The sequence below is a fragment of the Aulonocara stuartgranti genome (assembly GCF_965226115.1).
Source record: "Aulonocara stuartgranti genome assembly, chromosome: 19".
NCBI classification, from domain to species: domain Eukaryota; kingdom Metazoa; phylum Chordata; class Actinopteri; order Cichliformes; family Cichlidae; genus Aulonocara; species Aulonocara stuartgranti.
Genome location: NC_138955.1, coordinates 16,754,174 through 16,776,013, shown reverse-complemented (window position 1 = coordinate 16,776,013; position 21,840 = coordinate 16,754,174). Strand labels below are relative to the sequence as shown.

The window sequence follows — 21,840 nt, the reverse complement described above, 5'->3', positions numbered from 1 at the left end:
TAATTTACATTGTAAATGTGTGCCGTTACTAAATCTAATGTGTGTTTTCCTTTCCACTTATGCTTGAATAATCGTATTAAGACAATGTGTAATTACCCAGAAGATGTCCAAACACTAAACTGAGCGTGAGCTGTGGAGACTAAAACATAAGCACTTCATCTTGTTGACAAGTCACCATCAAAGCTTTTATTCCTCTCACGAGAGGAATATTTTAAGGTAGTTTCAGCTTTCATCATTAAAGCTGTGATACAGGGTTTTGCCTTCTCATTATAATACCAAGAAAAAGATGGACTTCAAAGTAAAATAACATAATTAAAATGTTTTATTATTTTATTATAATAAGACTTAACATGTAAAATAAAGTCACCTTTTCTCAGTTTCTCCACTCTGGTCAGTCTTCCCATTATTGAAATGTTAGGTTAAAAAAAATCTTAAGACAGGAAAATTTCTTCAAATCTGAAACAGGCGAAATGGACAGTATGATAGATGAAATTTGCCCATTTTAACATTAAACAAAATAAACTCTGTGAAATTGTTTTTCAAATTAATAGTCCAATGTAACTGAACATAAAAAGTCCCTAAAGCTCCTTTTCATACTCACTTCTGTCTCAGCCTCCCTCACACAGACTTTGGATGCCTGGATGTGGAACTTCCCACCTGAATCCAGTTAGCAGGTGATGTGTTCGGAATTTGAGCCTTCTGGCAGATCAAACTGCTGCCTGAACTCCTGCCACCTATAGAAGCAGCATTCTTTTTTTTCTTCCCCCCCCCCCAGTTTCCTGCCTGACAGCTCCTATGGAGAAATGCGCTGAGTGTCCATGGTCAGGTCAAATTGCTCTCCCTCCTCCAGCAGCAGGTAGGAGCCTGCAGAGGATTGGAAAGATGTGTCTCTTCCAAGATTTTTTATTGAAGTTTGCACATAAGCTGTAGGCTGCTGTGCAGATCCTGCAGGTTTCACTGCAGGAGATCCTGCTGGCAGGGCAAAGGTTTCACTTCTGGCTGCAGACGGCATGCAGACCAAGAGGAGTTCATGAATGGACTGAGGACAGCATGGAGTCCCTGAGCAAAGTGTCTTTGGGCTGGTGTTCAATGTGTGTTTATTTCTGAGTCAATGAACTTTCTAGACATTACTACAACTCTCCACTGTGTGGAGCCAATGCCACTGGATCAGTACTGTCTCAATTTCATGGTAAATCATAGGACATTTAAATGAAGATTTGTGACACATATTGGAGGATTTCTTCACAGTTTTAATTCAAATCACTCATGGATGGAAACTACTGAAAACCTTAGAAAAAAATTTTTTTAAACACCTCTGAAGAGACCTAACTAAATGGTGCAGAACACCAACCTGCCCACTGCTCTCACTCAATGAGCCTTTTGCTCCGTGATCTTCCTCAAGTATTCCACTTTTTTCTTTTGGCTACGATTCTCAGTTTTCCACTGAATAACATGACACATCCATCATCTGGGCTGGTCATTTAGATGGAGTGTTGAATGCACGGGAGAGGCCCTCTGTCTCAACATCCACCCATGCTCAGTTTTTTCCGGAGTCAGCAGCAGCTCCAGGAACAGCCCCAGATCTCAGGGAAACTTTCAGTCATGGAAACAAACGTGAGCAGGTTACTTTAACATGACAAACCAGAGGTCAGTCTGACAGCGACCTCTGGTTTGTCCTCACCTCCTGCTTGGCGTTGTTCTTCTCCATCAGCATCCTGATGTTCTGCTGCAGCTCAGTGACCTGCGTGGCCTTCTCAGCCAGACTCTTCCTCACCGCCTCCACCTCCATCTTGGCCTCGTCCAGCCACCCCACAGGTCGGCCACCTGTCACTCGCGGTGTTGCAGCAGCTCCAGACGTTCCTCCTCTGCCAAAAACTCGGCGCAGACTCACTTCTCCAGCTAAGCCGCCTCCAGCGCTTTGTGGAGGATCCACACCGGCTCCTGCAGCAGGCGGTGTGTTTGTGACTATTTTCTGTGGCAGCAGGGATCAATAAAGTTTTATGATTACCGAACGACTGATCACCTTCTTAGCTTTGACCTCCTCCATCAGCATCTCTTTCTCCTGCTGCAGGTGGTCTCTCCAGTCTGAGGACTGAGACACCATGTCTCTATGATGGACGCGCTGTGAGCCTTCACCCTCCAGCTACAACTCTCAAACAGTGACGGTGATTCCCTGCCATCTGCGAGGGGTACCTGATCAGCTGCATTGAGCAATGGGAGGGGAACGAAGGGGCTCAGAGGCCCAGAGGGAGTGCTGAGGGTGGGAGGAGCTGAGAAGTGAGAGAGAAGGATTAAAAGAAGTCACACGCCTGGATGTTGAAGCGCGTAAAGAAACTGATGGTGGTCATTTACAGGACAAACACAGACCAACAAGCTCTAAATAAAAACCCGATGACTGAAGAGGACCACGGCCCAAATCAGGTACCAAATATTCAGTACAGGTGAGTCACAGTTCAGGCTGATGTTTATGTCTCAGGTCTGAAGTCAAAATGAAGAAGAACCAGTCCCAGTTCAAGTCCAACTTGAAGTCACAGGTAACTATACTGTAGATGCATCTTTCTCCTTCCACACCTAATAGGCACCGCAGGCCTCATCTTTATTTCATCTATCTAAACATCTAAACGTTGCCTTATTATCTCAAAGTAAAGGCCTTACAGTATTAGAGAGACCTCAGTGATTGCATGAACCCCCATGTGGAACACTTTATGACAGAAGGAAGATGCATCAAACAGAAGCAGGATTAGAGTAGGGCAGCAATCTGTCTCAACCAAATGTGGGTGGAAACATTCCTAACATGGTTTGGTTCACTGTCACCTGTCACCTGACACCTACACAACACCAACTACAAGCTTTATTAAAAACAGAAGTCTAATAGTAAAAGCGGAGAGAGTGTTCCTAAATCCAAACTGGGAGCTCGTCTGTTATATTCTGCAAAATTTGGATCAGCTAAAGGCTTTTCAATGAGCTTTAAGAACACCTGACAATAATGAATTCCAACAGTCTATCCTGGAAGTAGAAAATGCGTGAACCAATATTTCAGTTTCCACTTTGAGAGGATGTTCTTAATTTTGGTGATATTGCATATATGAAAGAAAGAAGTCCTACATATTTGTCTAATGTGATCACTAAAGGACAAATCCTGGTTATAAATGACTCCAAGACTCCTCACAGGACTGCTGGAGGCCAAGGTAACACCATTTAGAGTAAGGATCTGTTTGGACACCATCTTTTTGAGGTTGTTATGGTCGAGTAAAATTAAAAAAAAAAAAAAAAACTGTTGAAGGCATTTTTCACACTCAAAATGTGTTTTTTGTGTGAGGGTTACATTTAGGTGTAGGGTCAGTGTTAGTCATTCATTTTTGATGGTTAGGGTAAGCAGCTAGGGAAAGCATTATGTCAATGGGATGTCCCCACAAGGATAGCAAACGAGATGTGTGTGTGTTACCTGGTTGGAGCCTTCAGCTTCTTGCGGATGCCGATGTAGATCTTTAAGGATTCTTAGGTTTGATGCTCTGCAGACACAGACGGTGAGACTTTTGTTTTTTACTGTTCTTTTACTGAGATTTGTTGGTTTTAGGTTCTTATTTTCAAGTCTTATTAGCAATGAGTGGTGAAAACAGCACCTACCACACAGCACTGTCAGGCCACTTGCTGAGCTTTTGAGAACAGAAACTCTAGTAGTTTTAGCGGCTAATGGTGGTGAAATCCCATGTGATGGGTGGATAGAGACAGAATTCTTTTTGGACTGTAACCCTGAAAATGGAGGGGAGGGAGGGAGGGATGTTACCTTCAGAAAGAATTAAACTGAGACTCTCCATCCTTGCCAGCAAAATCTCTGTGAAGTGTGGTGAGCGATCGTGGCTCAAGAGTTGGAGCCACGATCCACGACAAGGCGAGTTGGAGTTCGCCTTGTAATCGGAAGGTTGCCGGTTCGAGCCCCGGCTTGGACAGTCTCGGTCGTTGTGTCCTTGGGCAAGACACTTCACCCGTTGCCTACTGGTGGTGGTCAGAGGGCCCGGTGGCGCCAGTGTCCGGCAGCCTCGCCTCTGTCAGTGCGCCCCATGGTGGCTGTGGCTACAATGTGGCTTGCCATCACCAGTGTGTGAATGTGTGTGTGAATGGGTGGATGACTGGATGTGTAAAGCGCTTTGGGGGTCCTTAGGGACTAGTAAAGCGCTATACAAATACAGGCCAAATCCAATGCTTGTTTGCAGTGACCCTAGTGTTGCACAACTGCCCATTATTGGATTTAATGCAATAGAGGAAGTTGTGAGTAAATGGAGCAAGCAAATGTTAGAAAAATCAGCCAGATCCTGTCATTAAACACTGCTAAATCAGTGCTAAAACTATTGCAATTACCAGACCAAATCCAAAGTGTGGGCAAACTACCAGCAGGAAAGAGGGGACTATGTCTGGCTGCTGAACACATTACTACCACATATGTCCGTGCACACATTGGAGCCCAGTTTTCAGGACAGAGTCTGTTGTTTGTCCCAAATGAACCATCACAGTTGCCTGAGGGTCTTGTCATTCAAGAGGGACTGGTCACAATAACGGAGGGCAGGTCAGTGTACATCCCAGTCGCGATTGCTAATACCAACAAGCGGAATGTCAACTTAATTCCTCACACTGTTCTAGTACATCTGGAAGAAATAAAAGCAGTGTACTCCATTACCCCTGAAAAGACACAAGACTTGGTGGAGCAGATTTCTTCACAACCTCCTATACAGGTGAATGAGGTTATAAACACACCCTCCTCCTGCCATAAGCCACCTCAGTGGGACCCTCCAGTTAAATTGGACAGAGATACCAAAACCATGGTGTCAAACTCAACCCACAGAAATGTGACATTTTCAAGAGAAAGGTACGTTTCCTGGGTCGGATGGTGTCCGAAGAGGGTTATATCATGGACCCAGCAGAAATAGCTCCTGTACAAGCTCTCAGAGATAAACTACCATGCTCCACTACATCCCAAACTTTTCAAAAGTGGCAAAACCCCTGTACCAGTTGCTGACACTGCCTCGAGATAAAGCACTACCACCAGTGCCTAGGAAAAAGGGGAAAGTGGTTAAGGCAAAGCCAAAAGGTCGATCACCGCCGAACTCCAACAGACAAAAAAGACCGTGACGACACTCAGAAGAAAACAATGGAAATGTTCAACATCACAGAAAATAGCATAAAAGCAGTGACCTCAAAGAAGACAGACATCTCCTGAACTTACACAGACCTCTAACACAGTTGACCCCAACATGGAAGTGCCAGCTGGTATTTCACAGAAAACAACAGACAGCGTAAACAACATAGTACAACATTCTTCTGATATAACAACAATAATAATAATAATGTTGATAATACCAAGAATGTCACGATTATTCAAGTTGACCTCCCTAAAAACCTGAGATTCAATGAGGAGCCCAGAACTCCAATAGACAAGAAAGACCATGACAACACTCACGCTGTAGATAAAGCAGGAACCTCTTTGGAAAATGATGCAACTTGAACTCTGTGTCAAATACTGAGCTTCAGTAAAGATTCAAGTTGTTATTTATATTTCCTATCACCTTAAATGTTCACTCAAAGACAAGTATCTTTTTCAGTGTGAATATATATAAGAGACAAATATTGTTCTTTTAATATTTTGGCACTACTAAATTTGGCTCAATGCTTACATATATGTGTAAAAAGAAAATTTACAAGCTGTGATACAGAATAGATATCAGAGCCTTAAACAGGCTGACTTCTGCTAAATGGGTCAAACTGGGCAGAAAGTACACAAACACATAACATCCTTATAGAATAAATGGTAAATGGCCTGTATTTGTATAGTGCTTTTCTAGTCCCTAACGACCCCAAAGCGCTTTACACAACCAGTCATTCACATACTGGTGATGGCAAGCTACATTGCAGCCACAGCCACCGAAGCGCACTGACAGAGGCGAGGCTGCCGGACACTGGCGCCACCGGGCCCTCTGACCACCACCAGTAGGCAACGGGTGAAGTGTCTTGCCCAAGGACACAACGACCAAGACTGTCCAAGACGGGGCTCAAACCGGCAACCTTCCGATTACAAGGCAAACTCCCAACTCTTGAGCCACGATCACCCCGATTGCCTACAGTGTCACAATATCATGTGACACTATAGATAAACTTACCTCAAAATATATAGCGCATATAAACAATTACAGCAATATGATACAACAAACACAGCAGTACCGCTAATCCAAAATACTCAGTTTCATATAACTAAAACATGGACATTTGTTTTTAGGTCCATTCTGCTGCTGATACATACTTTAGGTTTCTGAATATTAAACTTGTTACTGCCTTTCATAGTGTTTAACTTGAAGGCCCTGAGTACTTTCTCCTACACTGAAAACACTTGAATGATAAAATTATTTTTAACATTACCTACTAAGACTGATTTAGGAGGAACAGTCTGTCTATTAAGGGTGGGTTATGATTAAAATCGATTCTAGCTTGGATAACGTGATATCGATTCATTAAAATCCTGAATCGATTTTTAAATATAAATTTATGTTGCCCAAAATGCCAGAATCTCAGGTTAAACCTCACAAAATTTTGACAACCACCAAACAGCTAAAACAGTAAATGAGAGCAGGTACACGGGTTCTGCACAAAGACGTAGACACAGAGCGCAGACCCGACGCATCAGAATCTGTGAGATGTCGGCTTTCTTACCCGACAGCATGTACACGGAAACGCGGTCGGGGCTGAAAGTCGACAGCTCGCTGATTCTGATGTGTGGGGTTCGCGCTCTTTATTTACGTATTTTTTGCGCTAGATTCTAAAACTGCAGGTTTTGCTTTACTCTGCTTCACTTCAGCAGCATCAGGTAATGTTAATATGGTGATTGGTTTTCTTCAGTTTTTGATATACTGCAGGATATTTTTAATGTTATCTGCTATAAAAACCCAGGCCAGGAACATCTCCTTCATGTTTTTCTGTGTTTTATCCTGAGTTACTTTGACACAAATCATGGAGCTGGGCTGTCATATAATAGAAGGAAGGATGGATGGAAAAATGTACCGAGACATTCTTGATAAAAAAAAATTTGCTTCCATCTACAAGGATGATGCAGATTCAATTCAATTCAATTTTATTTATATAGCGCCAAATCACAACATAAGTCGCCTCAAGGCGCTTCATAGATACAGAGAAAAACCCAACAATCATATGACCCCCTATGAGCAAGCACTTTGGCAACAGTGGGAAGGAAAAACTCCCTTTTAACAGGAAGAAACCTCCGGCAGAACCAGGCTCAGGGAGGGGCGGGGCCATCTGCTGCGACCGGTTGGGGTGAGAGAAGGAAGACAGGATAAAAAACATGCTGTGGAAGAGAGACAGAGGTTAATAACAGATATGATTCAATGCAGAGAGGTCTGTTAATACATAGTGAGTGAGAAAGGTGACTGGAAAGGAAAAACTCAATGCATCATGGGAATCCCCCGGCAACCTATGTCTATTGCAGCATAACTAAGGGAGGATTCAGGGTCACCTGGCCCAGCCCTAACTATATGCTTTAGCAAAAAGGAAAGTTTTAAGCCTAATCTTAAAAGTAGAGATAGTGTCTGTCTCCCGAATCCAAACTGGAAGCTGGTTCCACAGAAGAGGGGCCTGAAAACTGAAGGCTCTCCCTCCCATTCTACTTTTAAATACTCTAGGAACAACAAGTAGGCCTGCAGAGCGAGAGTGAAGTGCTCTAACAGGGTGATATGGTACTACAAGGTCATTAAGATAAGATGGGGCTTGGTTATTTAAGACCTTGTATGTGAGGAGCAGGATTTTGAATTCAATTCTGGATTTAACAGGAAGCCAATGAAGGGAAGCCAAAACAGGAGAAATATGCTCTCTCTTTCTAGTCCCTGTCAGTACTCTTGCTGCAGCATTTTGGATTAGCTGAAGGCTTTTCAGTGAGTTTTTTGGACATCGTGATAATAATGAATTACAGTAGTCCAGCCTGGGAGTAATAAATGCATGAACTAGTTTTTCAGCGTCACTCTGAGACAGGATATTTCTAATTTTAGAGATGTTGCGCAAATGGAAGAACGCAGTCTTACATATTTGTTTAATATGTGCATTGAAGGACATATCCTGGTCAAAAATGACTCCAAGGTTCCTCACAGCGTTACTGGAGGCCAAGGTAATGTCATCCAGAGTAAGAATCTGGTTAGATACCATATTTCTAGGCTTTTCAGGGCCGAGTACAATAACCTCAGTTTTATCTGAATTAAGAAGCAGAAAGTTAGCGGCCATCCAGGTCTTTGTCTTTAAGACATTCCTGCAGTTTAACTAATTGGTGTGTGTTATCTGGCTTCATGGACAGATAGAGTTGGGTGTCATCTGCATAGCAGTGAAAATGTATGCTATGTCTTCTAATGATACTGCCTACGGGAAGCATGTATAATGTAAACAGAATTGGTCCTAGCACTGAACCCTGTGGAACTCCATAATTAACCTCAGTGTGTGAAGAGGACTCTCCATTTACATGCACAAACTGGAGTCTATTAGATAGATATGATACAAACCACTGCAGTGCAGTACCTGTAATACCTACAGCATGTTCTAATCGCTCTGATGGGATATTATGGTCGACAGTATCGAATGCTGCATTTCTAGCAGGACAAGCACAGAGATGAGTCCACTGTCAGAGGCCATAAGAAGATCATTTGTAACCTTCACTAAAGCTGTTTCTGTGCTGTGATGAGCTCTGAAACCTGACTGAAACTCTTCAAATAAACCATTCCTCTGCAGATGATCTGTTAGCTGTTTGACAACTACTCTTTCAAGGATTTTTTATTTGAAAGGAAGGTTGGAGATTGCAGAGGTGGGACCAAGTCATTGTTTTGCAAGTCTCAAGTAAGTCTCGAGTCTTTATCCTCAAGTCTGAAGTCAAGTCTCAAGTAATGTCACGCAAGTCAGAGTCGAGTCTCAAGTCACTGGTGTAAAAGTCCAAGTAAAGTCACAAGTCTGAAATTTTGAATTTCAAGTCCTTTCGAGTCTTTAAAAAAAAAACGAAAAAAAGCATGTTGCAGTTATATGCTAAATGTAAATGTTAGACCATGTAATTTTTAAATCTGTGTTTTTCTCAACACATGACAAAATAGTGAACTTAGAAAATATACACAAATTGTGAAATTGCACCTCTTTAAAATGCAGCTCAATTAAACCTAGCTCCAAGAATAATTTTCACCGACAGTTCTGAGATAAGCTGCATGTTATTCTTGGATGCGGTTGCAGGACCGGCTTTAAAATCGCATGACAAAAATATCATACATATTTTAAAAAAAACTGCATCACCAACGTAGCCTGGACAACATTTGCTAGTTAGATGAAGTCAGCTATCTCATCGTAGCATATTTATATGCATATTTATAATTATACACTTCTTGGAGTGAAGTTTAGTAACTTCCGGTCACTGCAACAAGCCCAGGTACAGTTTACCGACGGATGGGTACAGGACCTTGAAATGCACTGTGTAGAAAGTAAAGACCATCGTACGGATCATAAGTTTACCAGTCTCACAAATCGTCGTCATAAATACACATTCGTTAACCATTTATTAATAGGACCTTTGAGCTCAAGGGTAATTAATTAGCAGTGGAAATAATTTCTGGTAGCATCACAGAAATGTAGCAGTGACAATAATATTGTATGCTGTAATCGTACTGGACAATTAGTGATACAAAACAACTGTTTTATCCTGTGAATAAAAGTATATGTTTTTGTCAATGTACCATAATAACAGAAGCGAAACGCAATATTGTGTCAGGACAATTCACTATTTATGCACAATAAACACAATAAATAAAGGAGCATAGCGCGACAATTTCTGTTCAGCACCAGACTTGCTTGTAACCTATATCACCAATTATGTTAAGAAAAATGACGCATTAACTACAACAGCAGACTGACCTCTGTGGAAATGCTTGGAGCAGACTAACCTGTGAGCTGGAGTGTTCTGGGACGTTATAATTGGTCTTTGAATGGCTGCAATCCAGTCGCCTTTGTTACTTCGGAAACATGGCTCGAACAATTTCTCTTCAACGACGTAATCCGATAACAACCGATCTCTTTACCTGTCGGCTTCCCGTGGCTGTCATGCGACCGGCTATTGCAGTTAATAATACAACAGCTTCTTGACATTTTTGTGTTTCTTTTTATCGCTGTATAACTGATTTTAATTGAAAGCCTGCGTGCGCTAGTACCGCTTGCCATGAGTTCCCAGAATCCTTTGCGGTTCTACCCGTGAATGACGTCACATTTTCAATCTCTATATAATATGCATGTTAAATTTTATATTTGGGGTAAAATATCAAGTCTTTTCAAGTAAACCGGTTCAAGTCCAATTCAAGTCCCAAGTCATTGGTGTAAAAGTCCAAGTCAAGTCACAAGTCTTAGAACATTTTTTCAAGTCAAGTCTAAAGTCATAAAATTAATGACTCGAGTCTGACTCGAGTCCAAGTCATGTGACTCGAGTCCACACCTCTGGGAGATTGGCCTATAATTAGCTAAGACTGCTGGGTGTAGAGATGGCTTTTTGAGTAAAGGTTTAACTACAGCTAGCTTGAAGGCCTGTGGTACATAGTTGATCATATTTAAGATCGAAGAATTAATTAATGGCAGGACTTAGAGCTGGCCGATATGAGATTTTTTCATATCACGATATGTTTTTTTCATTTCAGGCGATAACGATATCTATCACGATATAAGCCAAATAACTATATTTGTAAGATTTAAATGTGCCGTTGCTCACAAGTAAAATGTGAAATAATCAGCAGCTTGTTTTTATTTAAATATTTATTTCCCATAATAAGTTCATCCATTAAGCGGACGTGAATGGATGGATGAAGTTCAACAGGGTAGATGTACTTAAGGAACATGAGACTTTTTCAGATAAATAAAGGCAAATATTGCAAACTACACAAAAGGCAGCCGCTAAAGCGTTTAGGTTTCAAAATAGAACAAACGAAACAGACTACTAAATTGTCAATTCCACTTAGAAACAAAATATTAATTCTAAAAATAAATCTTAGTTTGTTTTTACAGAAGAACAGACAAAACTGACTAACGTTTGTCAATATCAAATAAACTGAGAACTAAAAGGAAATTCTCAATCTCTCCTTGTTGTATAGCTTAGCTTTTCAAACAGTTTTAACAGTTACTTTAGTCTGACAAAAGCCGAATGACGAATTAGCGCTTCCAGTCAGAGACTGAGGCTACGTCCACACGTACACAGGTACTTTTGAAAACGGAGATTTTCCGTTTCCGTTTTAAAAAATAATCCCGTCCACACATAAAGGCAGAAATGAAGGAAAACGCTGCTATGAACATGCCAAAGCAGCAGGTGGAGCTAGATTCCTAACCGTGCAGAAATGTTGGCCAATCAGAAGTCTAGAAGCCTCGGTGGGGAAAAGTAAACAAAGCTGGGGCATAGAAGCGGAACCGAGTCGTATATGTGGAGGGACAGTAACTGTGTGTATATGTAAGCATTTAAACACTGCAGAGAGTAGAATTAACAGTATTGTAGAAATTCATTTCACCGAAACAATAACGTGGCGCACAGTGTGACGCATGCACCAGTTTATTGTATTTCCAGACTTGCTTTCGGCACAATTTACAGTGCACGCTACTCTGTTTTTTGTCAGACTTGAAATAGCCGAAATACCTTCACACTACGGAACTTCTTTGGCTCTTCCGTTCGACAATCTCTCCGGCATTGGAACCATCATCTGTTTTCTCTTCGGTAACCTTCGGTCACGCTCGGTTGATTTTTCTAGTCGGCACACTCATTTCCTCCATTACCCGGGCGGTACGGTGGCTGGCTGCTTCCCAAACAAATACACATGTGCGGCTTGGCACTTGTGCTGTACGTAACAAGTCACGCGACGTGACACTGCGGCTGTGATTGGTTCGGCTCTGCGCTACTTAATTTGGATTGGCTGACCTTTTTAAAAAAAAAAAAAAAAAAAAAAAAGAGGACAAGAGCGGCGAGGTCTATCGCGATAGTTTCATTTCTCTATCGAGTAAAAGTTATATCGCGATACATATCGTTATCGTTCTATCGCCCAGCTCTAGCAGTAGCAGCTCTAGCTCTAGCAGGCTGGAGAAACTGATCAGGAAGGCTAGCTCTGTGGTCGGCATGAAGCTGGACACTCTGATGACAGTGGCAGAGAAAAGGACATTAAAGAAACTGATGGACATTATGAACAATGCTGGGCATCCTCTGCACACGGCCATAAACAATCAGAAGAGTCTGTTCAGTGACAGGTTGCTTCTCCCCAAGACAAGAACTAACAGACTTAAAAACTCCTTTGTCCCACACGCCATCAAACTGTTTAACTCCTCTCTAGAGGGGAGAGGGAGGGGAAACAGGAGGACAAAGGAGGGGGGAACAACTAAGCTGTAGTGCCTCTTCACCTCACTGTACAATACCTTGTGCAATACTTTTTGTAAATAGTCAACAGTGCAATAGACCTCAATACTTGAAATGTGCAATTCACTTGTATTTTTATTTTTATTCCTATTTATTCTATTTATCCCCTTCGTATATTTTATTTATATTTGTCTCTGTATTTATATATATGTGTGTGTGTGTGTGTGTGTGTGTGTGTGTGTGTGTGTGTGTGTGTGTATATATATATATATATATATATATATATATATATATATAATATTCTGTAACTCTGTAACTTCTGTCGGTGCTGTGCTTTTTTTGGAAATCGAATTTCCCAGAGGAACCCACCCGAGGGATTAATAAAGTTCTATCTTATCTTATCTTAGCAGGACTTCTTTAAGCAGTTTTGTAGGAATGGGGTCTAAAAGACACGTTGATGGCTTGGAGGAAGTAATTATTGAAGTTAACTCAGAAAGATCAATTAGAGAAAAAGAGTCTAACTTAACATCAATGGTACTAAGAGTAGCTGTAGATAATATTACATCTGTGGGATGATTACTGGTAATTTTTTCTCTAATGATAAAAATTTTATTTGTGAAGAAGTTCATGAAGTCATTACTAGTTAACGTTAAAGGGATTGTTGGCTCAAAAGAGCTCTAACTTTTTGTCAGCCTGGCTACAGTGCTGAAGAGAAACCTGGGGTTGTTCTTATTTTCTTCAATCAGTGATGAATAGTAAGATGTTCTGGCTTTGAGGAGGGCTTTCTTATAAAGCAGCAAACTATTTCTCCAGGCTAAATGATGATCCTCTAAATTTGTGACACGCCATTTCCTCTCCAGATTATGAGTCATCTGCTTTAGGGTACGTGTTTGAGAATTATACTACGGAGTCAGGTACTTCTGATTAGAGACCTTAGTTTTCACAGGAGCTACAGTATCCAGAGTCGTACGTAGTGAGGAGGTGAAATTATTAACAAGATAATCGACCTCTGTTGGGGTAGCGTTCAGATACAGTGGGGCAAAAAAGTATTTAGTCAGCCACCGATTGTGCAAGTTCCCCCACCTAAAATGATGACAGAGGTCAGTAATTTGCACCAGAGGTACACTTCAACTGTGAGAGACAGAATGTGAAAAAAAAAATCCATGAATTCACATGGTAGGATTTGTAAAGAATTTATTCATAAATCAGGGTGGAAAATAAGTATTTGGTCAATAACAAAAATACAACTCAATACTTTGTAACATAACCTTTGTTGGCAATAACAGAGGTCAAACGTTTACTATAGGTCTTTACCAGGGGCCTGTTCTTCGTACCTCGCTAAGTAAGTTAGCTGGATTAGATTGTTGACGATTTCGCGTGATCCTGGATCGTTCGGTTCCCCGAAGCTCATCCGGGACTTGCTGTCATAGCAACAGAGCCGTAAGCGTAAACCTGCTCGGGAGCAGGTTCACTTTATGTAAACAGGATTAGATCGCGGCCACGCAGGTATGTCCGCTTCATTTATACGAAAGCAACAGCGATATTCCACCACTGTTTCACCATAAATAAATAACATCAATGTAACTAAAGATAATGCAGCACCTGATCCTTTTATTGATGTCACACAGATACATACAGGTCATTTCCTAAAAAAGGGAAATGTACTATTAACATTCTATTACATGTATGTGATTATTACAGATGTAATTCATATTTCAGAGTAGTAATTGTAAATTACTTCGTGTAATCAAGATGAGAGACCACGGCTATAAAAGCCAAGGTGGATTTGGGAAGCCTGTCGCAGCCATGTCCTGTCCGTTTACGCGAGCCACCCATTGCGGAAGGTGCAAGATTGATAAGGGGAGTCCTCAGAATTCAGCGTATATTGCGGGATAGACAGGATCCTTTAGCTCAGCGCGACAGTGTGCTCATTGAGAGATATCGATTTCCCCGTGAGGGTATTATTTACTTAACCAACTTGTTGACGAGGGGGTGCAGGACCACCACCTGTCTTTTTTTGCTCTGCCCTTTTCTTGGTTGCTGTTATGAACAAACAAACAGATTATTTCAGGGTCTCTTTCCAAGAGACGAAAAGCAATATAAGTGATAGATATTACCATTCTATAGAATATTCTTATATTTCACTTTTACTTGTTCCCATGTTCTAGTGGGTCCTGTTGTGGCTCTAATGTGAAAGAGGATATAATATAACAATATAATATAATGTAATATAATATTGGATAATATAGTGTAATATAATAAATCTACCCTACCGCCTACTGGTGTTGGCCAGAGGGGCCGATGGCGCGATATGGCAGCCTCGCTTCTGTCAGTCTGCCCCAGGGAAGCTGTGGCTACAACCGTAGCTGCCTCCACCAGTGTATGAATGTGAGAGTGACTGAATAGTGGCATTGTAAAGCGCTTTGGGTGCCTTGAAAAGCGCTATATAAATCCAATATATTATTATTATTATTATTATTATTAAATTACTTACGAGTTTAATTTGTCAGCAACTTTCTGCCAGCCCTCTCTCCTTGCTTTTGCAGCCTTTGCAGTGTTCCCTTGCGTTCTGATTTAACTCTGAAACTCCTGAAATCCCTCACTCAGGAGTTCTTGCTCTGCTGCCGAAAAATACCGAGCCGAGCGCACTCCTTCGACATTTTCGCCGACCAATCAGAGGGTTGCCGATCACTGTTTCTGCTATCGATGCGTATCCCCTTTTACGGCACCCAGTGATCGCACATTACTTCATCCAGCTGTACTAATCGTCAACAGCAGGTGTGTTCGGGGAACCGGATTAGCGCGCTCACGGTTAGCGCGATGGTTTGGTCTTGGATGTTTCATTTGATCTTGGATGTAGTAAGCGACGTACGAAGCACAGGGCCCAGGTTTGCACACACAGTAGCTGGTATTTTGGCCCATTCCTCCATGCAGATCTTCTCGAGAGCAGTGATGTTTTGGGGCTGTCGCCGAGCAACACGGACTTTCAACTCCCGCCACAGATTTTCTATGGGGTTGAGGTCTGGAGACTGGCTAGGCCACTCCAGGACTTTCAAATGCTTCTTACGGAGCCACTCCTTTGTTGCCCGGGCGGTGTGTTTTGGATCATTGTCATGTTGGAAGACCCAGCCTCGTTTCATCTTCAAAGTTCTCACTGATGGAAGGAGGTTTTGGCTCAAAATCTCACGATACATGGCCCCATTCATTCTGTCCTTAACACAGATCAGTCGTCCTGTCCCCTTGGCAGAAAAACAGCCCCATAGCATGATGTTTCCACCCCCATGCTTCACAGTAGGTATGGTGTTCTTGGGATGCAACTCAGTATTCTTCTTCCTCCAAACACGACGAGTTGAGTTTATACCAAAAAGTTCTACTTTGGTTTCATCTGACCACATGACATTCTCCCAATCCTCTGCTGTATCATCCATGTGCTCTCTGGCAAACTTCAGACGGGCCTGGACATGCACTGGCTTCAGCAGCGGAACACGTCTGGCACTGCGGGATTTGATTCCCTGCCGTTGTAGTGTGTTACTGATGGTGACCTTTGTTACTTTGGTCCCAGCTCTCTGCAGGTCATTCACCAGGTCCCCCCGTGTGGTTCTGGGATCTTTGCTCACCGTTCTCATGATCATTTTGACCCCACGGGATGAGATCTTGCGTGGAGCCCCAGATCGAGGGATATTATCAGTGGTCTTGTATGTCTTCCATTTTCTGATGATTGCTCCCACAGTTGATTTTTTCACACCAAGCTGCTTGCCTATTGTAGATTCACTCTTCCCAGTCTGGTGCAGGTCTACAATACTTTTCCTGGTGTCCTTCGAAAGCTCTTTGGTCTTGGCCATGGCGGAGTTTGGAGTCTGACTGTTTGAGGCTGTGGACAGGTGTCTTTTATACAGATGATGAGTTCAAACAGGTGCCATTCATACAGGTAACGAGTGGGGGACAGAAAAGCTTCTTACAGAAGACGTTACAGGTCTGTGAGAGCCAGAGATTTTCCTTGTTTGAGGTGACCAAATACTTATTTTCCACCCTAATTTACGAATAAATTCTTTACAAATCCTACCATGTGGATTCATGGATTTTTTTTTTCACATTCTGTCTCTCACAGTTGAAGTGTACCTCTGGTGCAAATTACTGACCTCGGTCATCATTTTAAGTGGGGGAACTTGCACAATCGGTGGCTGACTAAATACTTTTTTGCCCCACTGTAGCTGCTCTGCTCTATGTTGGTACAGGGCATTGAAGATGATAACAGTGGGTGGATTATATACTTAAACTTAGTTACAGCGCTTTCAGAAAGACATCTACTTTGATAAAGTCTACTCTCCACCGCTGTGTAATCAATTATTGTAAATGTAAATGTTATCAGGAAATGATCAGACAGGAGAGGGTTTTCAGGAAACACTGTTAAATGTTCAGTTTCTATGCCATATGTTAAAACAAGATCTAGAGTGTGATTAAAGTGGTGGGTGGGTTCTTTTACATTTTGAGAGAAACCAATTGAGTCTAATAACAGATTAAATGCCATGTTGAGGCTGTCATTTTTAGCATCTACATGGATGTTAAAATCATCCACAATAATTATTTTATCTGAGCTCAGAACTAAATTAGATATAAAGTCTGAGAAATCAGACAGAAACTCTGTGTAAGGCCCAGGTGGACGATAGATGATAACAAGTAAGACTGGTTTCTGAGTTTCACAGCTGGGGTGGACAATGTTAAGCATCAGGCTTTCAAATGAATTAAAAGTCTGTCTTGGTCTTTCATTAATTAATAGGCTGGTGTGAAAAATTGCTGCCACACCGCCCCCTCGGCCTGTGCTTCGAGATTTCTGGTAGTTAGAATGACTCGGGGGTGTTGATTCATTTAAACTAACATAATCATCCTGCTGCAACCAGGTTTCTGTAAGGCAGAGTAAATCAATTTGTTGATCAATTATTAAGTCATGTACTAACAGAGACTTGGAGGAGAGAGACCTAATATTTAATAATCCACATTTCACTGTTTTACTCTTTGGTTCAGATGTGGATACTTTATTGTTCTTTCTTTGTAATTGTTTATGTTTAAGTTGTTTGTTGCTGGTTTTTAGTTTGTTTTTTGTCTGTTTGGGAGCTGACACAGTCTCTATGGAGATGGGTTTTGGGGGGGGGGGGGGGGGGGGGTAGCAGGAGGAGAGAAGCTGCAGAAAAGCGTGTAAGACTGCAACTCTGCTTCCTGGTCCCAACTCTGGATAGTCATATTTTGGGGGGTTTAATAAATTTGTCCATATTTCTAGAAATGAGAGCTGCTCCATCCAAAGTGGGATGGATGCAGTCTCTCCTAACAAGACCAGGTTTCCTCCAGAAGGTTTGCCAATTATCTATGAAGCCCACATCGTTTCTGGGACACCACTCAGACAGACAGCAATTTAAGGAGAACATGCGGCTAAACATGTCACTCCTGGTCTGATTGGGGAGGGGACCAGAGAAAACTACAGAGTCCGACATTGTTTTGGCAAAGTTGCACACCGATTCAATATTGATTTTAGTGACCTCCGATTGGCGTAACCGGGTGTCATTACTGCCGACGTGAATTATGATCTTACTGAATTTACGTTTACCCTTAGCCAGCAGTTTTAAATTTCCTTCAATGTCGCCTGCTCTGGCCCTTGGAAGACAATTGACTATGGTTGCCGGTGTCTCTAGCTTCACATGTCTGAGAACAGAATCACCAATTACCGGGTGTGTTGCCGAGTGGGGAAAAACGGTTAGACACATGAACGGGTTGGTAGTGTACCTGGGGCTTCTGTTTAGGACTATGCTTCCTCCTCACCGTCACCCAGCCGCCCTCTTTCCCCAGCTGCTTGGGGTCTGCCGGGGAACAGCTAGCGGGGCCTACGCTATCTTCGGCTGCACCAGCTACAGGGGCCTGGCTAGCTATGGGTGAATGAAGGGTGCGAAGCCGAGTCTCCAATTCAGTAATCCTGGCCTCCAGAGCTGCAAATATGCTACATTTGTTACAGATATCATTACTGCTAAAGGAGGCCGAGGAGTAACTAAACATCTGACACAATGAGCAAGAAAGTGCAGGAGGGACAGGTGACGTAGCCATGGTGCTAACGAGTCGGCTACGAGCTAAGCTAAGCTAGCGAAACAGTACAGAGACAGTGAGTGAATACTTTGGTTATAAATTAGGTAGTGAGTACACAGAAAGTGTGCTTCGGATGAAGCACGTGAAGATTATACTATGAAAAAGAATGTATTTAAAAGTTGTTAATTAAATTGCTACGCAAATAAGCTACTCAGAAACACCACTGTGTTTGAGCAGGAACAGGAAGTGATACTCTACCGCAGAGCGAGCGAACACCAAGTGACAGCGCCACCAAGAGTCAGATGAAACGAGTGTGGACGCAAAGTAATGATCCCAAACGCAATCCATTTGTGGATAATAGCGCTCACTGTGGTTCGCTGGAGACCCAAAGCCTTAAAAATGGCTTTATAAGCCTTTAGATAGATGTCACTTACTTTGTTTCTCATCTGTTCTTGAGTTTCTTTAGATCGGGGCATGATGAGTTGCTTTTTTTGACCTTTTACACTTTACACACTGGTGTCACTATGTTTAAGTTAAACAATCATTCATTATGGTTATAAAAATTTCATCAAAGGTAAAATAGACAGTCACAGAGAGATTTTAACTTATCAAATGACTGCAAACAACTACCTTACCCGAAAAGGCTAAGGCATATCCGGAAACTGAACACAAAATAACCAAATTAAACAAAGAAAAGGCAAAAGAAAATTAATGGGGAAAAAATCCGGGACTCTCCACCAATTGCTCTTAGAACTGAAGAAGCTTCTCGGATGAGAGGTGAAACGTCTTCAAGAAAACCTTTCCAGTTAGTATGTCAAAACACATTTCATCTTTTTTCAGGGACTTTAGAGTTTACGTACATTACAGTAGGAGTATATTAACAGTTATATCATTTTTTTTGTCTTCTATAATGACATTATAGAAGGGTTAAAGCCAGGGTTAAAATGTGTTCATCTAAATGTACGCAGCTTATTACACAAGATGGACTTGGTGAGAATTTGGGCGAAATCGACAAACGCGGATATTGTGATTATCTCCGAAACTTGGTTGTCCAAATCTATTACAGATGATGACATCAACATAACGGGATACAATCTTTATCGCACAGATAGGCCTAGGAAAGGTGGAGGCGTAGCAATTTATGTTAAATCAAGATATGAAGTATCCATTGTTTTATCTGTATCTATTCCTAAACAAATGGAATTCTTGGCTTTGGATATTAAAATAGTAAAGTCTCTTTCTATAACAGTTGTTGGGTGCTATAGGCCTCCGTCTGCTGTAAAGGAAACTTTATTATCTCTAAAGCATCTTCTGTCCAAATTAAAATATAACGAACTTCTATTGGCCGGAGACTTGAACTGGGACTGGCTGAATATAGCTTCTGATGAATTTAAATCCTTCTGTGACTCTGTTAATCTTAGCCAGTTGGTCAACCTACCTACAAGGCCAAATATAAAGAGTCCTGACAAATCTACTTTGATTGACCTAATTCTAACAAATGTCCCTCATAAGTTTCTGTCTCTAGGCGTGTTTTGTAATGATTTAAGTGATCATTGTGTAGTTGCTACCAGTAGGAACACTAAAATCCCTAAATGTAAACCGCGTATCATCTGTAAAAGAAATTTTAAAATATTTAATGAGCAAGCGTTTCATTATGACTTGTCTATGGTAAATTGGGAAAACTTGAGTCTGATACCAGACATCCATCTGGCTTGGGCTTATTTTAAAGAAATTTTTATGAAGATTTTAAATAAGCATGCACCTGCCAAAAAATTTAGGGTCAAGGGACGGGAGAACCCTTGGTTTTCATCGGAATTATCAGAGTCCATCCATCAGCGTAACGTGGCATGGGCAAAAGCTAGGAAAAACGATTCCCTGACTGACTGGTTAGACTTCAGGAAATTAAGAAACAAATGCACGACACTTATCAAGAAGGCTAAGTCAGAATATTATTTATCTGTTACTACAGAAAACCTCAATAACCCTCAGAAATTTTGGAAAGTAATTAAGTCCTTATCTATAAATAAAATATCACAGGCTCTTCCAAAATTCATTTTAAAAGATTCTGTCCCAGTTTATGACAGAACTGAGGTCTTAAACAGCTTTAACAAGCACTTTGTAGCTACTGGTTTTTTATTTAACTCTGTTGGAGCAGCCCCCATGATTCCCTGCACAGAACCCCAAACATATATTGGGGAGCTTTTTGATTTTTCTCCTTTTTCTGTCCAGGAAGTGCATAAAGCTCTTAAAGCCTTAGATCACAGGAAACCCCCAGGGCCAGACTTAATAGAGCCCTATTTTCTGAAAATAGCAGCTGATTACATTGCACAACCTCTTACGATCCTTTTTAATCTTTCAATCCAAAATAAAGAAATTCCACTTGTTTGGAAGTCTGCTTTTGTTACGCCAATATTAAAAGGAGGCGACCCGGCCATTTTGACTAATTACAGGCCAATATCAAACTTGTGTGTTTTGGCAAAAGTCCTTGAGTCTCTCGTCAGTGAGCAATTAAAAGAGTTCTTGTACTCTAATGAAGTTCTTTCAAAACTACAATCTGGGTTCAGAAAACAGCATAGTGCTGTCACGGCTGCCACAAAAGTGATCAATGACATACTTGTTGCTCTTGATAAAAAACAGCACTGTGCTTCTCTCTTTATTGACCTGTCAAAAGCTTTCGACACTGTGGATCACGCCATTTTAAAGCATAGGCTTCTTTCTTTGGGGCTGTCTAGACATGTTGTCTCCTGGTTTACTAATTATTTGAGTGACAGGACTCAATGCATTAAATGTGAAAATCTGTGCTCAGAACTTTTGAATATTCACACTGGGGTGCCACAGGGTTCAATTTTAGGACCTCTGCTGTTCATCATGTATATAAATGATTTGGGACAAAATGTGTCCAATGCTAGTATGCATTTTTATGCTGATGACACAGTTATTTATTCCTTTGGCTCAAACTTTGAAAAGGCAATAGAATCGTTGCAGAAAGCTTTTGACGTGGTTCAGCACACACTTCTGGAGCTGAAATTGGTTCTCAATGCTGAAAAGACAAAGCTAATGTTGTTCTCAAACATGAAGAGATTTCCTCAAACTGTCCCCTTGGTGTCCACTCTTGAGGGAAACCTCATAGAAGTGGTGCATACGTATAAATATCTTGGCTTTTTAATTGATGATTCTCTGACCTTTAAACCTCACATAGACAATCTTGTGAAAAAACTCAAACTAAAATTGGGATTTTTCTTTCGAAACAAATTTTGCTTTTCTTTTGAGACAAAAAAGCGTCTTGTAAATGCTACATTTTTATCTGTTTTAGATTATGGTGATCTGCTGTACATGAATGCTTCCGCCCAGTGTCTTCATAAGATTGACTCAGTTTA

The 21,840-nt window shown here is 41.4% G+C and overlaps 1 long non-coding RNA gene across 4 annotated transcripts; it reads right to left on the bottom strand.

Moving 5' to 3' along the window:
• Positions 1-361: 361 nt before the first annotated feature.
• Positions 362-18,835, bottom strand: LOC309695830. Of its 4 annotated transcripts, none has more exons than XR_014273241.1 (5): positions 18,170-18,835; positions 3,628-7,348; positions 3,446-3,512; positions 2,024-2,270; positions 362-1,941 (listed from the first exon to the last, which is right to left on the bottom strand). It is a non-coding gene; the product is annotated as an uncharacterized lncRNA (long non-coding RNA). The 4 variants fall into 4 exon arrangements; XR_014273242.1 differs by having other exon boundaries at positions 18,722-18,737; XR_014273243.1 differs by lacking the exon at positions 18,170-18,835 and adding an exon at positions 9,963-10,024.
• Positions 18,836-21,840: the final 3,005 nt, after the last annotated feature.